Genomic DNA, 26,351 nt, shown 5'->3' with positions numbered 1-26,351 from the left:
CATTTTGGTTTACTAATTTCCTCAATAAAATTACATATGGGTTTGGATTTATCATTAATTAAGCAGTCCTTTGGCAAGCAATGCTCAATTTGTAAAAATTAGCTATTAAGCTTAACTAATAAAGTGAGGCACCATCAGAAAGCTACTGTGGAACATGATTCAGGGACAAAAAGGTATGGTACTCTCTGGATAATCTACACACAACATTCCCAGAGGGAGTTGTACCTCCCAGATTGCTGAGATGGTGTTCTGTATTCCAATTAATGAAGAAAAAAGAGCATACCTTTAAACGATCTCTTACCAAAATAATTTTCAGGTTTACTTACAGCATACATACTCCTGGTTAGTTATAGACTCTGGTAGCTCAGGAATGTTGAAGGCATATTTGTAAGATTTTTCAACAGCCATAATAACTAGGTGTGCATTAATGAGCTTCCTGGTGTTTCAACCTGTTGAATTCAAAGGCCATCAGAAACACTAATTTCTTGCAAACAAGTCCTGTCTCCTGTGTTTCTATAAGAATGAATCTTTTCAGCACACACTACATTGTTTCTTGCAGGTTATTGCCCATAAGGATTTAAATCAGCAAAACAAAGGAAAAATATGAAGAAATCTGTTCAGAGACCCAGAGTCTTGTTATATATGGAGTAATTATACATACTTTAAAGTGGGTACTAGATAAGCAGCTTTATACTGTAGATGAGTAATCTGCATGAAGACCTGTCTGTTCAGATGTACTCCACCGACTTCATATGGAACTGGAGCAGAATCTTGTAGGAAGCTGGCTCTGTATATACTTTATCAAAGTGAGGTATAGTGTGCACCGAGTCCAGTGGAACCCCAAAGGTAGGCAGAGGTGAAAGTGTTAACCGTCAGGCTTCTTGCACATTTTCTGTTTCCTAGAAGAAAACGACCACCTCCCATAAAGCATTGGGGAGGCAACAGGTTGTGTTCTGTCCCATACTGCACTAAGCTGCAGCCTGCCCCCGTTCTTAGGTGCTTGGCTTTCTTCCTTGTTAGGACCATGCCCTTTCCTTCGTTTTGCATCGCCCTAGGTTCACTGTTGTGTGCTACTCGGCATCGCTGGCTTCTCCCTTCAGCCTAAGACTTGGTAAGTGCTGCCTGTGTTCATGTAAATTGGCTGTGAGCATTTGGAAAGTTCTCTGTTCCCTGCCATGATTCTTTGCATTAAGCGCGAGGACGCAGTACATTCTTTTCACTTCACCGGGAGAGATGAATTGCGGACTCCGTTTACCCTCCATTAGTGCAAGGACGCGCAGTGTTCCTTTCCCTTCTCCCTAGACTCTGATAACTCAGGCCGGTTAAGTTCTCCTTCTCAAGCGCGAGGACGTGCCCTTGCTGTTTCTTTTATTATCAATGCTGACGAGCAGCACATGTGAAACCTTCATTTTTAGGTTGAGGACTGAGTAGCAGTTTGGGCAGAGCTCCGAGATTTAATGTTTTCTTAGAGGGGGCTTGAACCCGCCCCTCTTCTCCATTGGTTGGCATCGTAAATGCTGGCCAGCCATTGGAGGAGAGGGGGTGTCACTCCCTTTAAGCCCAGTCTTTTTCGGATTCGGGGGCGTGTTTTTTAGGTTCTTTCTCTCTGTGACGTCTTCAGTCACTCAAACCTAAAAACACGCCCCAAATCCCAAAATGACCGTGTGTTTCTCCAAGGCATTTGTGCCTCGCCTCGGAGAAACGTGGTCGTGTTCATGGAATGGTCGTGTTTACTAATTTTCCCCTCCGAGTTCAGCGCCAAGTTACAACTTTTAACGATGGGGCTCGCTGTGCCGACTGTGCTGTCAGGGGCCGATCTGTTACAAAAATTCTCCCAATATGGTCGTCCTTCTTGGCGTTCCGTTGCAGCCAAGCTTTCTCGTGTGTGTTGTGAGGGCCGTTAAGGGAGCTTATTTTAGCCTTTTGGAATTTTGTCCACCATCGTGGGGTCCCGGCCTCTCCTTTCTCGGTCACGTCTGCAGCAGGCACTCTCACCTCCGCACCCCGCCCCAACAGGCAGGGGGCTCAAGGGCACAGCATGAGAGGTTTGCGGCTGGAGAATTGGTGTTGGGCTTAGGTTAAATGCTGTCTTTGGACACCAGTTGTGTCCCTGGTCTGCGTCGGTGCCCCCGAGGACAGGAAGAAAGAGAAGGGGAGGCGAAGGGAGAGGCCAGAGATGGGGCGAGAGGAAGAGGAGGGAGAGGGCAGAGATGGGGCGAGAGAGAAGGGAGAGGGCAGAGATGGGGAGAGTGAGAAGGGAGAGGGCAGAGATGGGGAGAGAGAAGGGAGAGGGCAGAGATGGGGCGAGAGTGAAGGGAAAGGACAGAGATGGGGCGAGAGAGAAGGGAGAGGGCAGAGATGGGGCGAGAGAAGGGAGAGGGCAGAGATGGGGCAAGAGAGAAGGGAGAGGGCAGAGATGGGGCAAGAGAGAAGGGAGAGGGCAGAGATGGGGCGAGAGAGAAGGGAGAGGGCAGAGATGGGGCAAGAGAAAGAGGAGGGGAGACAGAGACAAAGCAAAGATAAGCAAGCCAGGCTAAACGGCAAGGGTATGTGATGAGGGTTGAAGGAAGGTTGGTGAGAGGTGGAAATAGGCGGTGTGTGTGAGGCAAATTAAGAGATAATGTGAGATGGACAGATACCCAGAGACAGGCGGAGGAGGGGGTAGAGCGGTGTGTGGTGAGCAAAGAGACTGCCTGAGACAAGCAAGTGGTGAATGAGGCAGAGAAGAGAGAGCGAACGTCACTGACCGGCTGGGGTCTTGTCAAACTCCGAACCTTCCTGGTGGCCCCCTCTCCCCCTGGACAGGGTCCTCGCTGCCTCCCCCAGGTCACGTTCGCTCCTTAGAGTCGACATATCCAGTCTGGGTGAAAAGTCCAGGGTCGTCTTTAAAACAGATTAATATACAGATGGGGCCAGCGGGCGTCACCGAGCCCTTGAGGGGAGAAGCTTCACAACCACGAAAACATCACAAAATCCATCACAGACACTAAAATTATACTCTGATTTGGTTTATCAGACCTCAATGTGTTTATCGTTACGTAAAAATATATGCAAATAATCGCAAAGTGCAAATAGGAAGGGGGAGAAAGAGGGGTTGAGGAGTCGATCACCAGCCAGCGGTTAGCACATTTAGTTCTGCTAGTATTTATAAGTAAAAGTCTTATCTGATGGATTTTGGGGAAGGATCCGCGACTTTTTAATGTATTTTGGCCTAATAAAAGAAAAGCAAAATCCAAAAATATTTACTTGTTCACGCTTCGGGTTTTGTGAAGCGCTCTGATACCTTCAGGTAAAGTTCCCCGCCCCTGCTCCAGCTGCCGCTTCCTCCTAGAGACCCTGCACCTTCCTCTTTGCGGCCGGAAGTGGTCTGCTTTTCTCTCGGGCTCAGGATGGCTGGTGCTGACAGAGACGACTCGCCTTACCCCATTGCTGTGCCGATCAAAGAGTTGCGGAATGAGGATGTGCAGGTAAATCTTCGGGGGAAAAGAGAATGGTGGTCTGCCGAGGTTTAGGGGCATGGAAGAGGGTATGGCTATCTTGGTGGGGGAGAGGTGGTACCGGGGGCGTGGCCAGGCCTCACCTAGGATACCTCAGTGTTTGGCCTTGGTGTGAGGGAATGAATGGGGTCCGGTGTTGGTGTCCATTAGCTCTGTGAAACCGTAAAATAGTAAATCGGGTCAGTTTTTTTTGTGCCTCTGTTCCCTGCTTGTAATCCGGTTTTTGTGCCTCTGTTCCCCGCTTGTGCCTCTGTTCCCTGCTCGTGCCTCTGTTCCCTGCTCGTGCCTCTGTTCCCTGCTCGTGATCCGGTTTTCATGCCTCTGTTCCCTGCTTGTGATCCAGTTTTTGAGCCACTGTTTCCTGCTTGTGCCTCTGTTCCCTGCTTGTGATCCGGTTTTTGTGCCTCCGTTCCCTGCTTGTGCCTCTGTTCCCTGCTTGTGACTCTGTTCCCTGCTTGTGATCCGGTTTTTGTGCCTCTGTTCCCTGCTTGTGATCCGGTTTTCGTGCCTCTGTTCCCTGCTTGTGATTTGGTTTTTGTGCCACTGTTCCCTGCTTGTGCCTCCGTTCCCTGCTTGTGATCCGGTTTTTGTGCCTCCGTTCCATACTTGTGCCTCTGTTCCCTGCTTGTGATCCGGTTTTTGTGCCTCCGTTCCATACTTGTGCCTCTGTTCCCTGCTTGTGATCCGGTTTTTGTGCCTCTGTTCCCTGCTTGTGATCCGGTTTTTGTGCCTCTGTTCCCTGCTTGTGATCCAGTTTTTGTGCCTCTGTTCCCTGCTTGTGCCTCTGTTCCCTGCTTGCGCCTCTGTTCCCTGCTTGTGATGCGGTTTTCGTGCCTCTGTTCCATGCTTGTGATCCGGTTTTTGTGCCTCCGTTCCATACTTGTGCCTCTGTTCCCTGCTTGTGATGCGGTTTTCGTGCCTCTGTTCCATGCTTGTGATCCGGTTTTTCGTGCCTCTGTTCCCTAGGGCGTTACTGGGCATAGAGCTATGTGTGTGGCTCTGTGTGTGTGTGGCTCGGTGTCCGATAATACTCTCTACTACTCTCTAATGCTCACCTATTGCCATTGTAAATGATAATACCATTTATTTAGGTTTTAAAAAAAATGAAAAAAATGTCATGAGCAATGCCACTAGCTAATGCCGAGACCATTGCATTGTAAATGCTTGTTTTTATTAGACGCGAAGCAGAGAACGAAGCGGATACATGGTTGCTGCTTGCTTCCACTAGTGTGGTCTTCCATAGCAGTGAGGTCTATGCTGGTAAATAGTGTGTATTAGTAACCTGGTCTCCTGTGGAGAGTTATTAGGTACAATTGCAACTGGAGTCTTTCCTTATGCTCACCACCTTCTACTCTTCTGACTGTTGAGAAAAGTCTACCTCTTGCTTTCGTTTCTGCAATTCTGGGATATCCACTGTATGCCTGTAACCGGCTGTGTTGGATTTATCGTTCACTGTCTGGAGTACTACTTTAACTCTCACCCTCTTATCATTTGAAGAAGAAACCTCTGAAGTGAGTATGCAAAAGTACACAACCTGTGCACTATAATCTATAGTAATAATCTATAACCTCTTTATGGGACATGAGCCTCTTTTAACCTTCTCATTCCTTTTCTTGTTGTTTCCTAATTTTACACACTGCAGAGCTACACTACACGTCCTACAGGTCCGCCCCATCATTCTGCTGGTCTTGCTGAAGATTCTCCTGGTGGCCCTACGTCGTCTCTTCTCTCCTTAGGGGTACTAGTCTATCTTTTGGTGTGCCTTACCTGGCAAGAGGTGACTGTGCCTTAGGGGAGAGGGGAGGCTTACTCTTCGCTCCGGAGGATATTGGTTCTTTTGCCTAGAGACCTGTTGCCTTACAAAAAGGGGATAGCACCTTACTCTCTATTTGTGGTAGTGTGGTCGAGCAGTAAGGCTTTATCAGAGGGTAGTGTTAAGTAATTTGTTGTACACACTCAATCAGCAAATGAATTCACACACTCAGATTGAACTTCAGACCAATTGGATTGGAATAAAAATATTCTTTTAGATATTCAGTTTCAGTTTCATCAACTTTTATTCGATTATCAGTTTGAATAATCATAAAAAGTACATGTTTAAAATTTTTAAGCACATAAGTGAGAAAACGGTGAAATCACAAAAAAATTAATCACGGTATAAAAGGCATTTAAGATAGTGAAATAATTTTTACAATTAACAGTACTGATTTAACTAGTGATATTACGACGTATTGTTATGACTGCTTAAAGAAAAGTCACTATAAGTTTGGCTTCATGTGGCGATTTTAAAGATTGCAAATAAGAGAATGCTGGGTAGGATTGTCTAAGTCCACTGGACCGGAGAATAGGGATGATCCATGTTTTCCTTGGTAGTTTGTAGTATTTGCAGAAAAGGACGACATGGATCGTGGATTGTGGGGAGATTTCATCACAGGGGCACCCCATCAAGTTACGGGACCAATTTCCCATTTCCGGAAATGAAACCAAACGAAAGAAGATGTTAAAGCGTAGTCTTGTAAGTAAAAACTTTTCGTAATTGGATAAAAAATACGTCAGATAGGGCTGAATAACTTTTCCGGACTGTAATGCATAGATTTTTCCATTTTGTGGTTTAGTGTTCTCTGCCTGGTTACGAAGGTCTTTCAGATGGCCCAGACACATTAACTTTAGTTGCTTCCTGGAAATATCTTCCACTGAGGGAGGTTCATCAAAATAGTGTTCGCAGTCCAGGTCTTTAAAGAAATTACATATATAATTTAGCCACGGGATTTTCCGCCAGTTTTTCAGGCCTAAGCAGTCAGTGATGAGGGAGCGAGTTAGATGGCTTTCAGGATTGCACCATATTCGATGCCACAGTAAGATGGGCTGGCATCGGATGGTGTTGATGATGTATTCCATGCCAAGCTCCCGGTGTGAGGCTAATATCGGGGAGCTTTGAGGGAGGGCTAGGATGTATTTTATAAAAGCATTTTCAGTGACCTGTAACTGGTCAATACGTCCGTGGCCCCAAATTCCAGCTCCATAAGTGGCCACGCTATGGCATTTTGCATAGTATATGGTCGAGAGTTCAGGTGGAGCTGGTTTCCCCAATTTCCTCGAGAAAGAGGTTAGTGCTGAGGTTGCACAGCGGAAATGTAGATTTCTGGCTTCGATTGCCTTTTGCCAGTTCATCGCGTCATCCACTAAGATGCCCAGGTATGGATAAACCGAGGTTTTATCTAGTTTATTGTTATTGACCATTATGGGTTTGGAAGTTTTAGTCCTGGGGCCGATATTCATTGTGAACGTTTTCTTAATGTTAATTTTGAGACCGAGTGAGTCCATGAAAGTTGTGTATTTGTTAAGTTGTAGCTGGAGTTGATTTAATGTTCGTGCTAGGATTACTGAATCATCAGCATACAGGAGAGTGGGTAATGATTTATCTGGGGCAAGTCCTGGCTCCCTTCCAGCATAGCCTGTTCAAGCCCATTTGTGTATAGGTTGAACAGGAAGGGAGCCAGTACACATCCCTGCCTTACTCCCTTCGTTATTTGAAAAGGTCGTGACAGTTCGCCGCTGGTACCAAATCGTACTCGGCCTTCAGCATTTGTGTAAAGTTCTCTTAAGAAAGTTAATATCGGGGGGTCCACACCAAGGTCGGTTAGTATTTGCCAAAGTTTCGCATGCTGGACGCAGTCAAATGCCGCACTTAGGTTGACATAGACGAGGAAGATGTTACCTCCTTTGGCGCGAGCATATTTGCCAGCCAGAAGAACAAGGTTAAGGGCCTGCTCCACGGTCCCGAGCCCCTTCTGGAAACCGTATTGCAGGTCGGTTATGATGTTATTCTCCCGGGCCAAAGATTGTAGTCGGTCCAGGAGTAATCGGCCTGCAATCTTGCCCATGGAGTCCAGAAGGGAGATTGGTCTGTAGCAGACGGGATCGTTACGGTCACCTTTTTTAAAAATAGGTAGTAGAATTGAGGTTGACCATGAGTGAAAGAGACCAGTTGAAGCTAATGCTGAGACATGACCCGTGTGATTATTTTTGACCAAAAGTCTACGTCATAAAGGAACAGGTCCATTGGAACCCCGTCAGGGCCAGGGGCCTTGCCAGTTTTTGAAGCCCTGATTGCTTTTATGATTTCGTTAAGGGAGAAATGTATCTTGATCGGGTAGATGTTGTTTTCCTCCGGCCGGGCTTCTTGTGTTGAATTATTTGGTACGGAATCTGATGGTGTTCCAAAGATTTTTGTAAAGTGGGAGACCCAGTCATCCTCAGTTATTGCCACGTCAAGGTGATCAGGGTCTGTGCTGTTGGCCAAAAAGGGAGATCTTATGGTTTGCCAAAATGCAGTGCTATCTTTCCTTCGGGCACTGTCGTGTAAACGTTGCCAAAGATCTCGTTTGATTTGTTTTTTGCGGTCTTGCCGAGCAGAGTTATATTTTTTCCTTAGGCGAGAGATTTCGTGGGGGTCTCTCGTAGGCTTGCGCAGAGCTTCTTTGAGGGATGTAAGTGCCTTCCGACAAGCGGTGTCAAACCATCTCGTGGTGGGGGACTTGGTCTTGTTTTTTAAGTTGACAAATAGTTCATCCCTTATTGTTTCCTGGATACTTTGGAAACAGCTGACAATTATTTGCGGTGGCGTCTCCAGGGACATGCATTTGGATAGCCATTGGTCTGTTTTTCCAAGGACCCTCTGTGTCATCTCTTCTGGGTCAATCTTTGCACATTTGATTGAATACCCGTTCAGTTTATTCATGGACACTGAATGTTGATCAAGAGAACTAAGCTTTGCAGGGTGTGCTCCTGCTCTTTTAATGTTGATTGTCACGCTAAGCGGATAGTGATCGCTTATTGGGTTTGTCCCAATTTCGTAGTTCGTTAGCTGCCCATTGAGTGAGTTTGAGGCTATTATATAGTCAATGGTTGTGGAGTAGCCATGCCCATGGAAGGTGGGTAAGTAATCCTGCTGCGGGTCGACTAATTCATTAACAAAATCCATATCTAGGGAGAATAGGATTTCGTTAAGTTTGACACCGCATGTCGAATGGGCGAAGTGAGGAGTAGGATTCCCAAGTTCGTTCTGGAGACCACAATTTCCATTTTTGTGGTTTGGACACAGAGGGAAGTTGAAGTCGCCACCCCAAATGAAATGACTCGAAGGTATATTGTTGTCATTTTGGAGTGAAGTTAGGAGTGCGGCTATCTCTTCTAGGTTTGACCAGCATTCCAGAGTACCTGAGTTATTGTAATAGTTTATGAGTATATAGTTATTGTCTTTGGGTGCTTTTATCTGCGTGATTTGCATGATTTGGAAAGTAGGTGACTCCTTTAATAGTTTCACTCTGAGAGGGAGGGTATTAGCGACGTAGGTCGTGAGCCCCCCCTTTGGTCTGCCCATGTTACCAGGTACTGCTGGGGTAAAGAAAGTTTTGTATCCCGCAAGGTGTAATGGGATTGTGCACCAGGTTTCTTGCAGACACAATATCTGGTGTTGCTTTGCTGTGTCAAGCCACGAGGCCAATGTTATTTTTGAGGTCAAGCCTGCAATGTTCCAATATGCGGTGGAGAAGCTCAAGTTTGTGGTGTCTACCGACACAAGTGGTCGAGTTGGCGGGATGCTTGCAGTCTTGGTTTCTGATAATTGTTGTGGGTTGTCCTGTGGGAGTTTGACGGGAACTTTAGCAGCTACAATTGGCTGTTGAGACAAACCGGAGGTGATTTCGTCTTCAAGTGGAAAGGTTGTATAGGTGACTTTCTTGGGAGTATTTGGGGAAGTAGTTAGCAATTCCTGGAGTAGGTTTTTATGATTATCAGGAAGGAACTCTGAGGATGCTATGTGCTGTGTAAGGTTAGCTGGTTGTGGTGTGGTAGTAATGTTGGTGTGTCTAGGTTCTGCCCTGAGTGGTCAATCGACCATCTCTAGACAGTCAAAGCGGTTTTGCGTAGGAAAGCCCTGCCATCCTTCATAAGTTTGACAGGGTCTTTCATGCCAGTATTGCCTCGGCCGTTCTCTCGGGCCGTTTCTGCCTCCGTGATCATATGTATACTCCGTCTGATTCCATGGCTCTTGGTTCCATGGTTCTTTGGGGATCTGGTGCCAGGACCAGGGCGGGGTGTTGCGATCCTGTCTCGCTGGGGTATAGAAGAAAGAAAGATGCCGAGCATCGATCCCCCCCTTTTTTTCCAGCGAGGGCCAGGCGCAAATGTAGTCCACTGCGGAGGAGTCTCTGCATGTTACTATAATACAGTCTCCGCGGGTCGATTTTGTTGTTTTGCCTACCCAGGCTACCCTGCGGACTGTGGAGATCCCTCCTGAAAGATGGGATTCTAAGGGTCTGTTAATGCTTAACCATTGCATGACCTTGTTTTTAAGTGACCATGCAGTTTCAGGTGTGTCATCGGTTAGCTCTGGTACGCCTGTGAGTACTATTGTGTAGGGAGTGGCTTCCGGAGGCAAATGGGCTGGACGTCTGGTTTCTGGTGTTTTTTTAGTAATATTCTTGGGGGACGGCTGGGAGGCCGCTGGTTTCAGTGGAAGAGATACTGGCTTTTTTTCAGGATGAGCTTTGCTGGAATTATTTGTCGCTGGTCCTGGAGTATCTACAGTGGGTGAGTCAGTGTTTTGAGTCTGTTGGTTTGATACAGCAGTGGTTTTGCTCCGCTGTGGTTGAGGCGTTGTGGTTGGCAAATTTTGGTTTGCAGTGTTTTGTTTATGATTTTTTGGGGGTAGGGTAGCTGGATTTGAGCGTTTTGATGCTTTGGGTGGTTGTGCTTGGAATTGCGTTTTAGGTGGCTGCGGTGGATTTCGCTGACCCTTTGTTTCTATGCGCGTATTGGTGTCAAGGAGTGTTGCGGAGATTATGGTCAACTGAGCTTCTATGTTTCTAATACTGAGTTCAATGGGTTTCAGGTATTGAAATAAAAGGTCTTTTGTTGTGGTCAGAACTTGCGAGGTGACTTTGCATGTTCTGCAGAGATTATCGGTAGCCTCATTAGAAATTGTCAAAAGAGGTGGGTTGGTTGCAGAGGGGAGTAGTGTGTTTTGTTGCATTGTGAAGTTTGAATGGGTTGTAACATGGTCTGAACAGGGAGCTGTGGTTGCTGCGTTTTCACCAGTTATTGAGGCTTTTTGTTTTGGGATAGCTCCTTCCCTTTCTCCTTGAAGGTGCAGGTTAACGTTTGTCTGGGCTTCCGCCTGAGTTTGACAAGCCGCCAAGTCGGGGGTTGCTTCCAAATCATCCAAAGTTAGTGAGAGGTCGGACTCGGACTGTATTACAGAGAGATCTACTATGGATGGCACTGTGTTTATGTCAGGAGCTGACAAGGTCACGGGAAGGGAACAGTTTTGGGAGTTGAGATGAATAGGAGAGGTGGCATTTGCTATGGCGCCAAGAGAAGATCGTTTTGCGTTCGCGTTCATGAGGTCTAGTGACACTCTTTTCCATCAGGGCAATACTCTGATTTATTACCTCATGTGTCCGTGACATGAATAGGTCAATGGGACCCGTTATTTGAGCTACCTCCTGCGCATGTTTGGATTTGGTCTTTGCGGTACTCCTGGTTTTCGGTGGCATGATGTTGTCTGCTGGCTGTGGTTTCGGTGATGAAAGGGAGGTGGCCCGGTCCGGTCGCTACCGGGCACTAACGGGCAACAACGGGCCCGCCCTTGGCCCGGGCTGCGACCCGCGCGCGTCCCGCGTTGCGTGAGGTGGTCTTTCTTTTATAACTATGAGGTGGAAAGGGGGCGTGGCACTGGGAGGGGGCGCGGCTCCCTCGGGAAGAGGACCAGCTGTTGGTGTTGCTTGCTGGTCCTCGCAGTCCCGGGGCCGCACCTTTCACCTCCTCTGCGGCCTCGCTCTCGCGCTGCTCCTCACGTCGTTGGTTTGTTCCAGGAAAGTGGCAGGTAGGCAAGTGGGCTGCTCCTGCAGCGAAAGACAAAGTTCTGGGCAACAAGCAACCTCTATGCGAGCGGCTCCCGCGAAGCGGGGGCCGCGAGAGGTTATGGACGCGGCAGGGGGCGTGGCACTGGGAGGGGGCGCGGCTCCCTCGGGAAGAGGACCAGCTGTTGGTGTTGCTTGCTGGTCCTCGCAGTCCCGGGGCCGAACCTCTCACCTCCTCTGCGGCCTCGCTCTCGCGCTGCTCCTCACGTCGTTGGTTTGTTCCAGGAAAGTGGCAGGTAGGCAAGTGGGCTGCTCCTGCAGCGAAAGACAAAGTTCTGGGCAACAAGCAACCTCTATGCGAGCGGCGCCCGCGAAGCGGGGGCCGCGAGAGGTTATGGACGCGGCAGGGGCGTGGCACTGGGAGGGGGCGCGGCTCCCTCGGGAAGAGGACCAGCTGTTGGTGTTGCTTGCTGGTCCTCGCAGTCCCGGGGCCGCACCTCTCACCTCCTCTGCGGCCTCGCTCTCGCGCTGCTCCTCACGTCATTGGTTTGTTCCAGGGAAGTGGCAGGTAGGCAAGTGGGCTGCTCCTGCAGCAAAAGACAAAGTTCTGGGCAACAAGCAACCTCTATTAGATATTATATTTTCTAGAACCAAGCAAGCCTGGCACAGGTAAGCAATACATACTTTGCAGTAGTAATGCCGTTTGCAAACAGTTTGAATTGCAATTGTATATGCACTGATTTGATTACAGTAAAGCTACTAGTAATGCAATGCTTTTGATACACTGTATTGGCTTTGTATTGGCATTTTAGTAGAATGTCAATTAGATTACTTTACAGATTACCTTTCTTACACAGTGCAATATGCACAAGTTACTACTTGTGTAACGATATATCGGTAAGAGACATTAGTTAGTGATAAATTCCTTACCTTAGAATATCCCCAGGCGTCAGACTGGATCCGGAAACTTTTGCGTAGCAGTACCCTTGCGCGTCGGTAGGCGTCGTCTGCAGCTCCGCGTCCAATGTCGGCGCCGTGTTGACGTTGTCGGAGTACTTAGACGCCGCCTCCGCGTGCTGACGTCAGTTCTTAGACACAGCTTTTCCGCGCCAGAAACGCAGAGCTATGCCAAAAACCAACACTGGTGCCTTGAAACTAGGGCCCTGAAAGGAGATGACCCTAACCCTAGATATCGGTTCGCAGAACGGGGAGGATGGGTGGGTCGGTAAGGAATCCATCACTAACTAATGTCTCTTACAGATAGATCGTTACACAAGTAGTAACTTGTGCATCTGAAAGAGACAAGTTAGTGATAGATTCCTTACCTTAGAATAGATACCCCAGCAATACCATCCCCAGGGGTGGGTCTGCGAACCAATAATCACACCAGAAAGTCCTGGAGGGCGGAACGGCCAAAGAAGCCATCCCTCCGGACTTGGCTGTCCAGACAATAGTGTCTTGCAAACGTGTGCAGCGAGGCCCACGTAGCTGCCTGGCAAATGTCCTGCAAGGGCACACCTGGGCCCAAGGTAGTAGTAGTCGCTGTGGCTCGAGTGGAATGAGCCCTCAGCCCAAAAGGGGGTTCCTTCTTTGCCAAGGAGTAACACGCCTGGATACACAAGATGCTCCACCGCAAGATGGTCCTTTTGTGTACCGCTTTCCCCTTCTTAGCGCCCACGTAACCAACGAAGAGTTGGTATCCACCCGGAACTGGCGTGTGCGATCCAGATAGAATGAGAGCGCACATTTTGGGTCCAGACGGTGGAGCCGCTCTTCCTCTCTCTCGAGGGATGCGGAAGCGGAAAGAAGGTGGGCAAGGTAATGGATTGCCCAATGTGGAAGGCCGTGACTACCTTGGGTAGGAAAGAGGGCCTTGTCCGCAACACAACCTTGTCCGGATTGACTGAAAGGAAAGGAGGTTTACAGGATAGAGCCTGGAGCTCACTCACTCTCCTGGCAGAGGTGAGGGCTACCAGGAAGGCAGTCTTCAAAGTAAGAAGGCGAAGAGGACAGTTGTGGAGTGGCTCGAAGGGAGCGCACATCAGAAATGTAAGAACCAAGTTCAAGTCCCACTGAGGCATCAGAAAGGGAACAGGTGGAAACGTGTGAGTGATGCCTTTCAAGAATCTATTTACAATAGGGGACTTGAACAAAGATGGTTGATCAGGCAGCCTTAGGAAGGCTGAAAGCGCAGAAAGATAGCCGTTGATAGTGCCCAGAGCAGAGCCTTGCTGGGCAAGAGAAAGAAGGAAGAGAAGAACCTCAGAAAGAGGGGCAGAGAGGATCCACAGCCTTTGCTGTGCACCATGCCACAAATCTGTTCCACCTGCAGGCGTATACCGACTTTGTGGAGGGACGCCTGGCTGCCATAATGATTGTACAGATTTCAGGAGGCAAGTCAAATGGCCTCAACTGTCGCCGCTAAATCTCCAAGCATGGAGGTGGAGACTGGACAGGTTCAGGTGGAGAACCGTCCCCTGTTGCTGTGACAGAAGGTCCTCCTGAAGAGGCAGACGAACCGGGGGATCGACTGACATACTGAGTAGCTCGGGATACCAGTACCTTCGTGCCCAGTCCGGACCCACAAGGACGACTTGTGCCCGGTCGCGCCTGATCTTCAGCACTCTGGGCAGAAGTGGTATAGGCGGAAAGGCGTACAACAGATCGCAATTCAACTCGCGACGAAAAGCGTCTCCGAGCGAGTGCCGTCTTGGAAATTCCAACGCGCATAACTGATGACATTGCGCGTTCTCTTCGGTGGCGAATAGATCTAACCAAGGCTCTCCCCACTGCTGAAAGAGACCTTGCGCCACGTCCGAGTTTAGACGCCATTCTTGATCCATCATGCACCGGCCGCTGAGTTCGTCCGCCCTGGTGTTCAGAGAACCTGCCAGGGGTTGAACCACCAGAGTCACGCCCTGATGTTCCAGCCATTGTCAGAGGCGCAGAGCCTCCTGGCAGAGGGTCCACGACCCCACCCCGCCCTGTTTGTTGCAGTACCATATGGCGGTGGTGTTGTCCGTGAACACCTGCACTATACTCCCTCAGACAGAGGGGAGGAATGCCTTCAGTGCTAGATGAATCGCCCGCAGCTCCAAAAGGTTGATATGGAGCCGGGACTCCGCCGCAGACCTGAGGCCTCTGATCTACGCCTCTCCCATGTGGCCTCCCCAGCCCTGGAGGGACGCGTCCGTCACAACTACGTGCTCCGGTTGGGGAAGGGAGAGGGATCTGCCGCTGACCCAATCGCGGTCCGTGAGCCACCACTGCAGCTGTCTCGCAGTGCCCTCCGAGATCAGGACAGGTTGCCCTGATGCTGGGCCCACTTAAACTTCAGTCCCCACTGCAGAGCCCGCATCCGCCAACGGGCGTGATGCACCAGAAGGATGCAGGAAGCCATCAGCCCCAGAAGCCGCAGCGTCAACCTGACCAAAAGTTGGGATAAAGGCTGGAAGATTGGAATCAGAGCCTATATAACCCGAACCCGCTGTTCGGGGGGGTAAACCCGAAACTGCGCCGAGTCGAGAACCTCTCCGATGAAAAGGAACTTCTGAGAGGAACACAGGTGTGACTTCGGCACATTGATGGAGAACCCCAGCTGATGCAAGAGGTCTGCCGTTGTCTGGGGCGAGCCCGCCTTCAACCAGTCGTCGAGGTAGGGGAAGACAAACCCCTAACCTGCGCAGATGAGCTGCGACCACCGCCATCATCTTCGTGAACACCCGTGGGGCGCTGGTAAGGCCAAAGGGGAGCACGGTAAACTGAAAGTGCTCGTGGCTTACCGTGAACCGTAAGTAACGCCGGTGGGCCGGGGATGTGGAAATAAGCGTCCTGCAAGTCCAACGCTACCATCCAGTCTCCTGGGTCCATGGCAGCTAAGACCTGAGCCAGAGTAAGGATCTTGAACTTCTCCTTCCGGAAGAAGCCGTTGACGTTAAGTAGGTCCAAGATAGGGCGTAGGCCCCCTTTGCCCTTCTTGGGTACCAGAAATTAGTGGGAGTCGCAACCACGTCCTACTTCTGGCCCAGGAACGCGCTCGATGGCCCCCTTGGCCTAGAGGGCCGAAACGTCCTCCTGCAGAAGCCGCAAGTGATCCCCCGATACGCGGTGGTATTGCGGTGGCATGGCTTGAGGGGTCGTCTCGAAGGGGAGGGAGTAGCCCCTCCGGACGATCTGCAGCACCCACCTGTCCGAAGTGACAGTGCGCCAGTGAGAGTGGTGATGGCGAACCCTGCCCCCCACTGGCGTCACATGGGCCGAGAAGCACGGACTAGGAGGGTTTAGAGGCGGATGCTACGGGGGTAGGTGTGGACTGGCCTCGCCGTTGTCCCCGACCGCCTCCAAGGCGATTTTCACGGCCGCCACCACGCTGGTTGTTAGTCTGCGGCGTGTGGCAGGCAGCACATGTGGGGGCGCCCCTTCCTTGGCCACGAAAGGAGCGAAAGGCACCCGTTTGCTGGCGCGGGGCCGAGAGGCTCAAGGACTTAGCCGTAGCTCTGGAGTTCTTAAAGCGCTCAAGCGCATGGTCTGCCTCGTTGCCATTGCACCATCAGGATTCAAGCAAACCGGGCCGAAGACGGCTGTAATGCCAGAAACCGGTCCCCGGGAGCTTGTTTCCTTCCCAGTGTAAGAATTGGCTTTTGTAGTTTGGTTTGCCCTATTCCCATCATGCACTGGGACAGGAACAGACTAATTTGCATACAGCCAGGTTCTGAAACTGGGATGGTGCAGTGAGCTAAAAAACGGTGTTGGATCTAGCCCTGATCTCTTGACTGGGTGAGAGCTTTCTGCTTAATTCAGAGACTCTGTCCCTCACCACCCCTTGTTGTAAATATTTTTGTCCACCCTAAGCGTGGAAGGGTATTCTCAGATGTGAGACCCTTGCTCATTGCACCATCAGGATTCAAGCAAACCGGGCCGAAGACGGCTGTAATGCCAGAAACCGGTCCCCGGGAGCTTGTTTCCTTCCCAGTGTAAGAATTGGCTTTTGTAGTTTGGTTTGCCCTGTTCCCATCATGCACTGGGACAGGAACAGACTAATTTGCATACAGCCAGGTTCTGAAACTGGGATGGTGCAGTGAGCTAAAAAACGGTGTTGGATCTAGCCCTGATCTCTTGACTGGGTGAGAGCTTTCTGCTTAATTCAGAGACTCTGTCCCTCACCACCCCTTGTTGTAAATATTTTTGTCCACCCTAAGCGTGGAAGGGTATTCTCAGATGTGAGACCCTTGCTCATTGCACCATCAGGATTCAAGCAAACCGGGCCGAAGACGGCTGTAATGCCAGAACCGGTCCCCGGGAGCTTGTTTCCTTCCCAGTGTAAGAATTGGCTTTTGTAGTTTGGTTTGCCCTGTTCCCATCATGCACTGGGACAGGAACAGACTAATTTGCATACAGCCAGGTTCTGAAACTGGGATGGTGCAGTGAGCTAAAAAACGGTGTTGGATCTAGCCCTGATCTCTTGACTGGGTGAGAGCTTTCTACTTAATTCAGAGACTCTGTCCCTCACCACCCCTTGTTGTAAATATCGTTGCCAAAAAGGCAACGGCCATCAAACGACATGTCCATCAGAGTGTTTTGGACATCTGCCGAAAAGTTGGCGGACCTCAACCAGGCGTGGCGTCTCACCACCACCGTCGTTGCCATCGCTCTGCCTAGTGAGTCGGTGGTATCCAGCCCACACCGGATAGAATATTTGGCTGCATCCCGACCATCCACAAGAGCTTGGCCGAGTTTGGCCCGTACCTCCAACGGACACTCTGGCAGCACTTCCGCATCCGTCTCCCTCAGAGAGTGGGTGTAGCGCCCCAAGAGGCATGCGGTGTTGGAAGACCGCAGTCCCAGACGAAGGGAGGAGAAGATCTTTTTCCCGTACTGTTCGTACCTCTTGGACTCCATGTCCGGCGGAGCCGACGGGAATGCGGTCTGGGAATTGGAGGCCTGGATGACCAGACTCTCGGGGTGGGGTGGGTGGACAGGAAACATGGTTCGCCCGGGGCCAGGCGGTGGTGTCTGGCCACGTTCCTATCTACGGGCGAACCCGTAGCGGGCCTGGACCAGGTGCCCACATCGGTCAAGGCCTCATTAAAGGGCAGCAGAGGCTCGGCCGAGCTGGACTGCGGTTTAAGGACCTCAGTGAGGAGGTTAGTCCTCACGGCCGCGACGGGGAGCTCAAGGCCCAAGGCCTTGGCAGCCCTCATCAACACCACACTATAGGTTTCCCCCTCCTCCGAAGCCACGGTAGGAGGGGAGACAAAACCAGTGTCTGGAGAGGTGTCCAGGCCACTGGCCTCCCCAAGTTCCCCTGTCCAGTCCTCTTGAGACTGACACTCTTTGGTCAGAGGGTCCTCAGACCCCTCCCAATCCTCCTCATCACCCATCTCCTGATACTCAGGGGTTTCAATCAGTGGGGCCGGACGTCGGAACAGGAGCAAAGGAGGCATCGGGGACGGCGCTCCCCGAGGACGGCACCGGAGGCGACACCTGACGGACCGGGTCGTAAGTTCCACCGGCGACGATCCAGAACCTGTAGAAGGCCCAGTGGGGTCCCGCAGCGCCGGGACCGCTTGACCCTGCGGCGCCGGCGGTGTCGGGCCTGTGGGGCCCGCACTGCCGGGCCCGAAGGCGCCGGCGGCGTCGGGGCCGAAGCACCCGACACGCTACGGGCCCCAGACGGGTCCGCTGGGCCCGAAGGTGCCGCCGAGCCCGTCGGAGGAGAGAGGGACCTCATGGCCATGAGGAAGCGCTCGATCTCCTCCGGCGTCGTGTCTCGCCCAGGGACCGGAGGGTGTGGAGTGGGACGCGAGTGGGACGAGACGCCCGCGGCTCCGAAGGAGCCGCGTGGGCGGTGTCACCCGAACCCCCGGCCGCATCGTGAAAGCGTCGGGGGGAGTCAGACGAGCGATGACGCCTCTTCGACTTCTTGTGCTTCTTACCTGTCGACGACTTCGACCCAGAGGAGTGGTGCCGACTCTCGGAACTGTGGTGGCTCCGAGCCCGCGACCTGTCCCTCAACCTCCCGTCGGACCGGGACCTCGCACGGCGCGGGCCGACTGCCGGAGTTCGAGTCGCCTGCGGGATCGCTCCCGCCTGGCTTTCGACGAGAGGGCCCGGCAGTCGGAGCAGGCCTGGTCGTCGTGGTCGACGCCTAGACAAGTTAGGCACAGGTGGTGAGGATCCGTGACCGACATCGTGCAGTCGCAATCCTCACAGTGCTTGAAGCCAGACATCCCTACGGCACCGATCGGAGTCGTTAGACTTTGAGAAATGATCAAAAAGATCCAAAAAGTTAGTCAAAAATTGACTAAGGGTTACTGCTTTTTCCAGATCTGCGCTTGCTGGCGCGGCAAAAAGAAGTATTGACGTCAGCACGCGGAGGCGGCGTCAAAGTACTCCGACGACGTCATCACGGCGCCCACGACGGACACAGAGCCGCAGACGATGCCTACCGACGCGCAAGGGTACTGCTACGCAAAAGTTTCCGGATCCAGTCTGAAGCCTGGGGATATTCTAAGGTAAGGAATCTATCACTAACGTGTCTCTTTCAGATACCTGGATACTGCACTGGGACATTTCCTGTAAGCAGGTAAGTAAAATCGTTTTTGTTATTTAGTTACAGTTTTAAAGGGTTTCTTAGATTTGTCAACTCTAAATAGGGTTATCAGTTCACATGTAAGTATTGGGTTGTGGAATTGGTATTCTGGGGGTAGACTCAGGGGTCCCCCAGGGTCAAGGATGCACTCTAACACCCTCAGCGGTAGTAGGGCAACCAGGTGAGGTGTGCTGAGGACCAATATTATCCAATGAGGGATAGGGGGGCCCTGGTTGGTGGCTACTGACGAGCAGGCCACTGGGTTGTGGGAGCAAAGCTCCTGACCGTAAGCTCAGGGCAAATGAGGGTTCAAGCCAGCACAAAAGGGGCACCCTCAGCGGCATTAGGGCAGCTGGGTGCAGAGTGCTGTGTTGGCATTGAGCGTCCGGTAGCTTTCAATGGGGAGTCTCCGGTTTGCAAACCCACTGCAGGCTCATGAACTAAGTTCACCACTTGGAGATGTAAGTTGGGATGCTGATGATCCAACCCTAAAAGGTACCCCCCCCCCCCCCCCCCAAAGCCGAGGGGCTTGGGGGGGGGGGGGGGGGGGGGGGGTACCTTTTAGGGCTGGATCGCCTTACCAGCTCCTAGTCGCGGTTGGGGAGGGGGCACCATCCGGTTTGAGGCTGCAGACGTCGGCTGGAGGCAGATCAGGGATCACGGGAGATCTGATCAGGATCACCGGGGAGACCTGCTCTTGGTGTTGGGCCACTTGAACTCGGGCCGTGGGCATCGGCTGGTAGGGTCGGGGCCAAGTCAGTGGGCGTCCTCTTGTTAGCTTCAGCACGGCTGTTCTGGCCTTATTTCGGTTTGTCTACCTTCTTGGTTCAGGGCTGTCCCCCAAAATATGTATTTAGGGGGCGTTTTAGGTGTCTCAAGGTCAGTAGCCAGTGGGCTACTGAGCCTAGGGTGACTACACCCTTGGTGTGCTCACCCCACGTGGGGGTGTAAGCACAATCCCTAATCCAGATTGGGGAGTGCCTGCCATCTGCAAGATGGCAGGTACTGAAGAGTGGGATTCACCTCGCCTCTCCCACCTGAGGAGTGATTTGGCAGAGGTGGGCACACCCTCTGTCTGGTCTGGTTAATTTTTCCCGCTTGTCTTCCAGACGAAAAGGAGAGGAGACAGGAAGGGGGTCTGCTCCTGATAGCAGAAGAGGCTGGGGGTCGCATTACAAAGGCTGCAAGACCTTTGAAGCTCCCCTGCCAAAGATGGCTCTTCCTAGGCTGGGGGAGGTGCCCTCACGGCGTCAAACTCAATGGGACCCCTTCCGACTCCGAAGGCTCACCAGCGGGGTCGTTCTGCTCAAATACGTGGCACATGGCCTCGTAAAATTCTTTAGTCTGAGCGGGAATCGCTGCAGCTCACGGAAAGGGGGTAGACGCAAAATCGACTCCGGCTCTGCAAAATGGGGCCTAGAGTGTTGGTGCTCCTTACCTCTTTTGACGACAGACACCAGTTGAGGTGAAGGGAAAGTCCGCTTGGACTTCTTAAGCCTCTTCTCAGAGTGTCGTGAGGACCTTGAATGGGAGGAAGAGGACTCTGGGCTTAGGTCTCGCGACCTCCTGTTCTTCGATCAGGACCGTGACCTCCTCTGAGTCTAGCTTGATGGTGTTGACTGCCGAGCCGCGAGTAACTTCCTCGCCCGCTCCATCAAGGTCTTTGGAGCAATAGCCTGACGGTCCGAACACAGCTCCGCATTGTGGTCGCGTTTGAGACACCACAGACATACGTGGTGGAGATCGGTGACCAACATCATGCGGCAACAAGTCCTGCATAGCTTGAAACCTGCCTTCCTCGAAGAAATCCCTCAGACACAGAGTCGGAAATCCAAAATGTTTGACAACAGTTGAGAAAAGAGCTTGCCAAAAAGCAGAAGGGGTAGCTCTTCCTGGATCGGTGCTTAACTGGCGCGGAAAGAAAAGATCTAACTGGCGCGGAAAGAAAAAATCTGACGTCCGCACACTTGGGTAGCACCCATAAAGGCACCGGGACATAACATAAGCTGACATCACACAGAGCCGAATGGAGTCACCCAAATTCACACGCAAGGTGCATTGTTCAGCGAAAGTGTCCGGATCCAGCCTGACACCTAGGAAATTCAAAGGTAAAGAATCTGCAGCTAGAAGTCTCGATCACATGATCTATTGTGTGCAAGGTGTATTTTGATAAAGAGGATGACCTAATTGAAAACGGTGTCTGGTCACTTCCTTCCCTTGCTTGGCTCCGGAGAAACCCACAAAGAGTTGATCATCCACTCTATCCTGCCTAGTCCAATCGATTTAATAGGACATAGTAAGGCACAGGTGATGTCTTAGTAGTCACTACTTTATTGGAGGGATAAGGAAGGGAATATAAACATATTATAGTGATGGACTGGTCCATGTGGAATGCCAGTAACACTTTTGGAAGAAAAGATGGATGTGTCAAATAACCTATTTTTTCAGTGAGAACATCGTGATTTGCTGTCTGAGTGGGCTAAAGTCATTGTTACAGTAAAGAGTTTTCAAAGTGAAGTGAAATGGGGCAATTGTGCACAAACTTAAATGGGAATACTATTAGGAAAGTCAATACAAGATTCAGATCTCACTGAGGAACAGTAACTGGAGTGGGAGAAAAATACAATAAAACCTTAAAAAATCACCACTAGCAGTGAATTAAACAGAGAAGGCTCGGATTGGGTAAGATATGCAAGTGGATATGTTATGCAGATTTGTAGAGAATGCTATCACCCAGAAGGGAACCTTGGAGCTGAGCAGGTGTGAATCTAGCCAAACCTAGGGCCTAGTGGGACTTCTCTAAAAGCCAGGTCTTCAGCTTCTTGCACAATCCAATAAGTGATGAAGAGGCTCCTATTTGTAGTGGCAGGGTATTCCACACAAGAGGAGCGATGCAGGAGAAGGCTTGACCTGGTTTTCCGTATGTGTGGGATATGTGCAAGGAGGAATCCGAACGAGCAGAGGTCTGGAAGGTTTGTGAAACAAATTCAACTGTAGAGGTATGTTGCACCAGTGTTATGCGGTACCTTGAAAATGTAGGTGAGGAGTTTTAACTGTGCTCGTTATGTATATGGTGAGCCAGTGGTGCTCTTAAGGTGTGGTGCGATGTGAGTGCAGCATTGGAGGTCTAGAGTGATTCTGGCTGCTGAGTTCTGAATGGTCTGCATTCTTCTGGTGATTTTTTTTAATGATCCAAGCATAGAGGGTGTTCCCATAATCCAGCTTGTTTGTGACCACGGCATGCTTGACTGTTTACCGGGTGCTGATTGGGAGCCATTTGAAAACGTTCTTCAGTATCTTCATGGTATGAAAGTATGAAGTGGTGACAGCACTAACTTGGGAAATCATGTCCCATTACCTAATGATGATCCAGAGGTTCTTGGAGTGGTGGTGGGGGTGGGTGTATGTCCTAGCTCTTTCCAAAGATCACGATTTTGGTGTGCTCTGTGTTCAGCTTTAGTTCCCTGATATTCAATCAGTGGGCAATTTTAGCCATTGAGGCATTTAACTTAATCCAGGTACTGGGCGTCTTGTCCGTGAGGGAGAGAATGAGTTGAGTGTCATGGGCTAGGAAAGAGCACTGATATTGTGAGAGCTGATGATGCTGGCTAGAGGGATCATGTACGTGTGGAAGAGGTTCAGAGTCAGTGATGATCATTACAGGGTCCCGCAGATGAAGTTGCGGGTGTCTGGGGTGTATCGTGCCCGGCTGACTGACTAGACCCTTCTAGTCAGAAAGGAACAGATCAATCGGAGTGCATAATCTTGGATTCCGATTTAGTGTAGGCATTAGATGGGGTGACAGACTGTGTCAAATGATACGGAGAGGTCCCCAATAATGAGGGCCGCCATTTCTACTCTGTCAAGAGCAATGTGGATATCATCCGTGGCAGCAATGGGTGCAATTTAAGTAATGTAGTTGTGTCTGAAACCAGATTGAGTGCTGTCAAGGAGTTGACTGTTGTTGAGGTATTCAGTGAGGCATATGACCGCTAATCCTATTCTTAGGAAACCCATAAGATACTGGAAAAAACTTGATGTAACAGCTTTACATAGGATCCTGTCCTCAACCATGCCCGCACCTGAACAAATGTTGGGCGTCTTCTCGGGTGCTGTTGAGAAGTAGCTACAGAATGCAATAGACACCTGTCTCCCACTCTCCCAAAAAAGGGCCAACAACCATCGTCCCCCAGCACCCTGGTTTACGGAAGAACTCAAAACGGTGAAGACCAAATGCAAGGCACTGGAAAGGCAGAGGAAGAATTGTGCCTTTGACTCGAAAACTTTTAACAAAAAGCATATAATAATCTTTGTAGTGCTGCTCGTGCAGAGTATGTGTCAAAAACTATCCTTGGTGCTTTGAGCTGATCCAAAACACTATTTAATGTAGTCAATGACCTATCAGGCTCCACAACCCAGTCTAGGCCCCCTTCTCTTACTAATCGGCAATACCAAGATTTAGCCAACTTTTTTCTTCAAACAGTAGAGAGCATATACTCGGAAATAGTGAGATTGCAGCATAGCAGCTCCCCCCTACTACTTGACACAAATTCCCCACAGCCAGCATTTGAACTGCATTCAGTCGCCAATGTGCACATTGATCAGGCAAAGATGCCTTGCATATTTCCTTATAAACTGGTTTCATGGCCTACTTTAAACATAGACTCGTTTGAAGGTCTTTTAGACAACATCAAATCAGGATCACCTAGGGACCCTCTGCCCATCTCTGTGCTCAAGCAGCTTGAGCCACCATCTCTGCTTGTAATTATGAACATTTTGAATGCCTCCCTACAGGAAGCTACAGTCCCATCAGAGTGGAAGCTTGCTATGGTGCTTCCACTTTTGAAAAAGGCCAATGCAGACCCTGATCTGCTTTCAAACTACCGGCCTATTTCATTGCTACCAGCCTTCTCTAAATTTTTAGAAAAACACATTAACGCACAGCTGTCCAACTTTGTAGTGTCCCAAAAACTCCTTCATCCATCCCAATCGGGTTTCAGAGTTGGCTTTTCAACTGAAACACTTCTTGGGGTAACTGAAATATTGTGCCGCCATCTGGATGCAGGAGACATGGTGGCCCTCTTATTGCTTGACTTATGCGCGGCATTCGACACTGTGTCTCACACTGTGTTGGTGAAAATCTTAAGATCTTTAGGCATCGGTGGCTCATTTCCTTTCTTGCCAATCAGACTTTCCAAGTCTTCTCCCCAATAGCAAGCCCTGATACCCTTTCTTCACCTTACGGTGCATCTCAGGGCTCCATCCTTAGCTCCTTACTGTTCAATCTGTATGTGCAGGCCTTTGCCGACATTGCTGATTTGACCGAGTTCTCTTACACAGACTCCCATATCATCTTCTGTCTGTCAGCATAGAGTGCAGCTGAGAGTTCTTCCCTCCAACTGGGCTTGAGTAGAGTTGCCTCATCGATGCAGGCTAATTACCTTAAGCTCAATGGAGAGAAGACCGAAGTTCTGGTCCTAGGGAAAAACAAGGACTTCTGGGGCCCTCAACATTGGCCTCGAGAGATGGGTATTCTTCCTCAGCCCTGCCAACAAGTTCGTAACTTGGGAGCCATCATTGATGATTCGCTTACTGCAAGTCTTCAAGGTAGCCGTCACATGCTTCGCAATCCTGAAATGGTTAAAAAATAATCCCCTTGATGCTGCTGGAGCCCGCTCAGAGAACAGTAGTCCAGGCTCTTGTCACCTCGAGGCTGTACTACGGTAACATTCTGTATCTGGGGACCAATAGAGAGGTGACCTGCTGGCTACAGATGGTTCAGAACTCAGCTGCAAGACTGCTTTGTCGAGTTCCTAGAGCCATCTCTGTCTCTGCTCACCTACGGGACCTGCATTGGCTCAGGGTTGAGAACCGCATTAAGTTCAAAGCTGTGAGCTACATGTTAAAAATTAAAATAGGTACAGCCCTCAGTATTTGAAGTCTCTGGTCCATCCTTACGTGCCCCCACGCTGCCTTCGCTTATCCACCCAAGAGAAGTTCTCTGTGCCCAGTGTTAACTTGTCCCGGATCGGTGGTCGATCGTTTGTTAACCTAGGCCCCTCCCTATGGAATTCACTTCCAACCTCAATTCGGAATGAAAAGGTTTACGTCCAATTTTGCAATCCTTAAAAACGTGGCTTTTTAATCAGTAATCCTTAAGTTGCTAAATATTCCTTGGTCTTTTGGCACTGGGAAACCCTTTTTGGGTAGCTGTTGCGCCTTACAAATTTAATTTAACACAACTAAGTTCCGGAGGCAGGCAGTTCTATAGTAGAGCCGTGGTCCTAAAAACGCTTCTGCCACCCCAAGTGACAAGTTTGAAGGGAGCGACCCTCAGCAAGTTAAATGAGCTCGACCGAAGATTTCTGAAGGGGAAGTAGCGAACCAGATTTGCTTTCAAGTAAGCATGTGCATTTCTATAGATTGACCTGGTCGCTAGACAGAGCCTTAAAAGAAATGTGGTGGACCAGAAGCCAGTGCAATTGTCTGATAGAGGCCCTGGCAGATTGAAATTTGGGGATTTTAAAAAGAAGCTAAGTAGCAGCATTTTGGATGGTCTGTAGTTTTTTAAGTTAGCCTTTGAAGAGGCTGGTAGAGAGACTGGTGCAGTAGTCTAGTCGCGTGAGAACTAAGGCTACGACTACAGCTTTCAGTGAATTAGCCGGCAGGAATTTCTCAATTTTCTTGACCGTTTTGAGCCAGTAGACGGAGGAGGAAGTAATTAGGTTAATTTGACTTTTAAATTTCAATTCACTGTCCAACATAAACCCCAAGTTTTTTACTTTACCATTATAGTTAATGGTTAGACTAGGAGGGGTTGCAGACTGTGGCTGCTGGGGGGGGATTGGTGGACTGACCCACCCGCTGGCCACCTCACCCACAGAGCCAGTAGGAACTGAAGCCACGCAAAGGCTAGAAGGCTTGCGCACTTCGGTGGCTGGGCGGATAAAGATGCATTTGCACATCCCTTCCATGGAGGTGAAAGGCGGATTGAGGGTGACTAGGTCCCATTGAACGATCCAAGGACCTGGCCATAGTCCTGCTGTCCTAAAACTGCTCCAGCGCTGAATCCGCCTGGTCTCAGAAGAGACGGCAGCCAGTGGGTTCATTGAACTAAAATATCTAAATAAGGGGCAGACATGTAATTGAACAGGTTACATATTTGTGGTAATCGAATTGGCTTATTTGTAAATGTATTAACTGCAGTGTTTTAATGCCTTAGTTTAAGTGAACATAAAATAAGCAATTAGCTTCTCTTAAATTCCTTGGATAATGTAAGCATTTAAAAACAGGAAGTGGCTATTTCTAATACTACACATACAACTAAACATGCTAGTGCTTTGCAGTTTGTGAGCAAATGGAGTACATGATCTGAATTAAAGTTTTAGCATTAACAAA

At 50.0% G+C, this 26,351-nt stretch overlaps 1 protein-coding gene across 15 annotated transcripts in view; it reads right to left on the bottom strand.

The window, feature by feature from the left end:
• The window catches only part of TRIP12 (thyroid hormone receptor interactor 12), a 1,206,981-nt gene that overhangs the window by 246,489 nt on the left and 934,141 nt on the right, over positions 1-26,351 (bottom strand). The gene's annotated exons all lie outside the window — the stretch shown is intronic.

This window comes from Lissotriton vulgaris, chromosome 11 (genome assembly GCF_964263255.1).
Source record: "Lissotriton vulgaris chromosome 11, aLisVul1.2, whole genome shotgun sequence".
Taxonomy (NCBI): Eukaryota; Metazoa; Chordata; class Amphibia; order Caudata; family Salamandridae; genus Lissotriton; species Lissotriton vulgaris.
The sequence above is the reverse complement of the archived record's forward strand: the minus strand, read 5'-3'. Positions and strand labels throughout refer to the sequence as shown.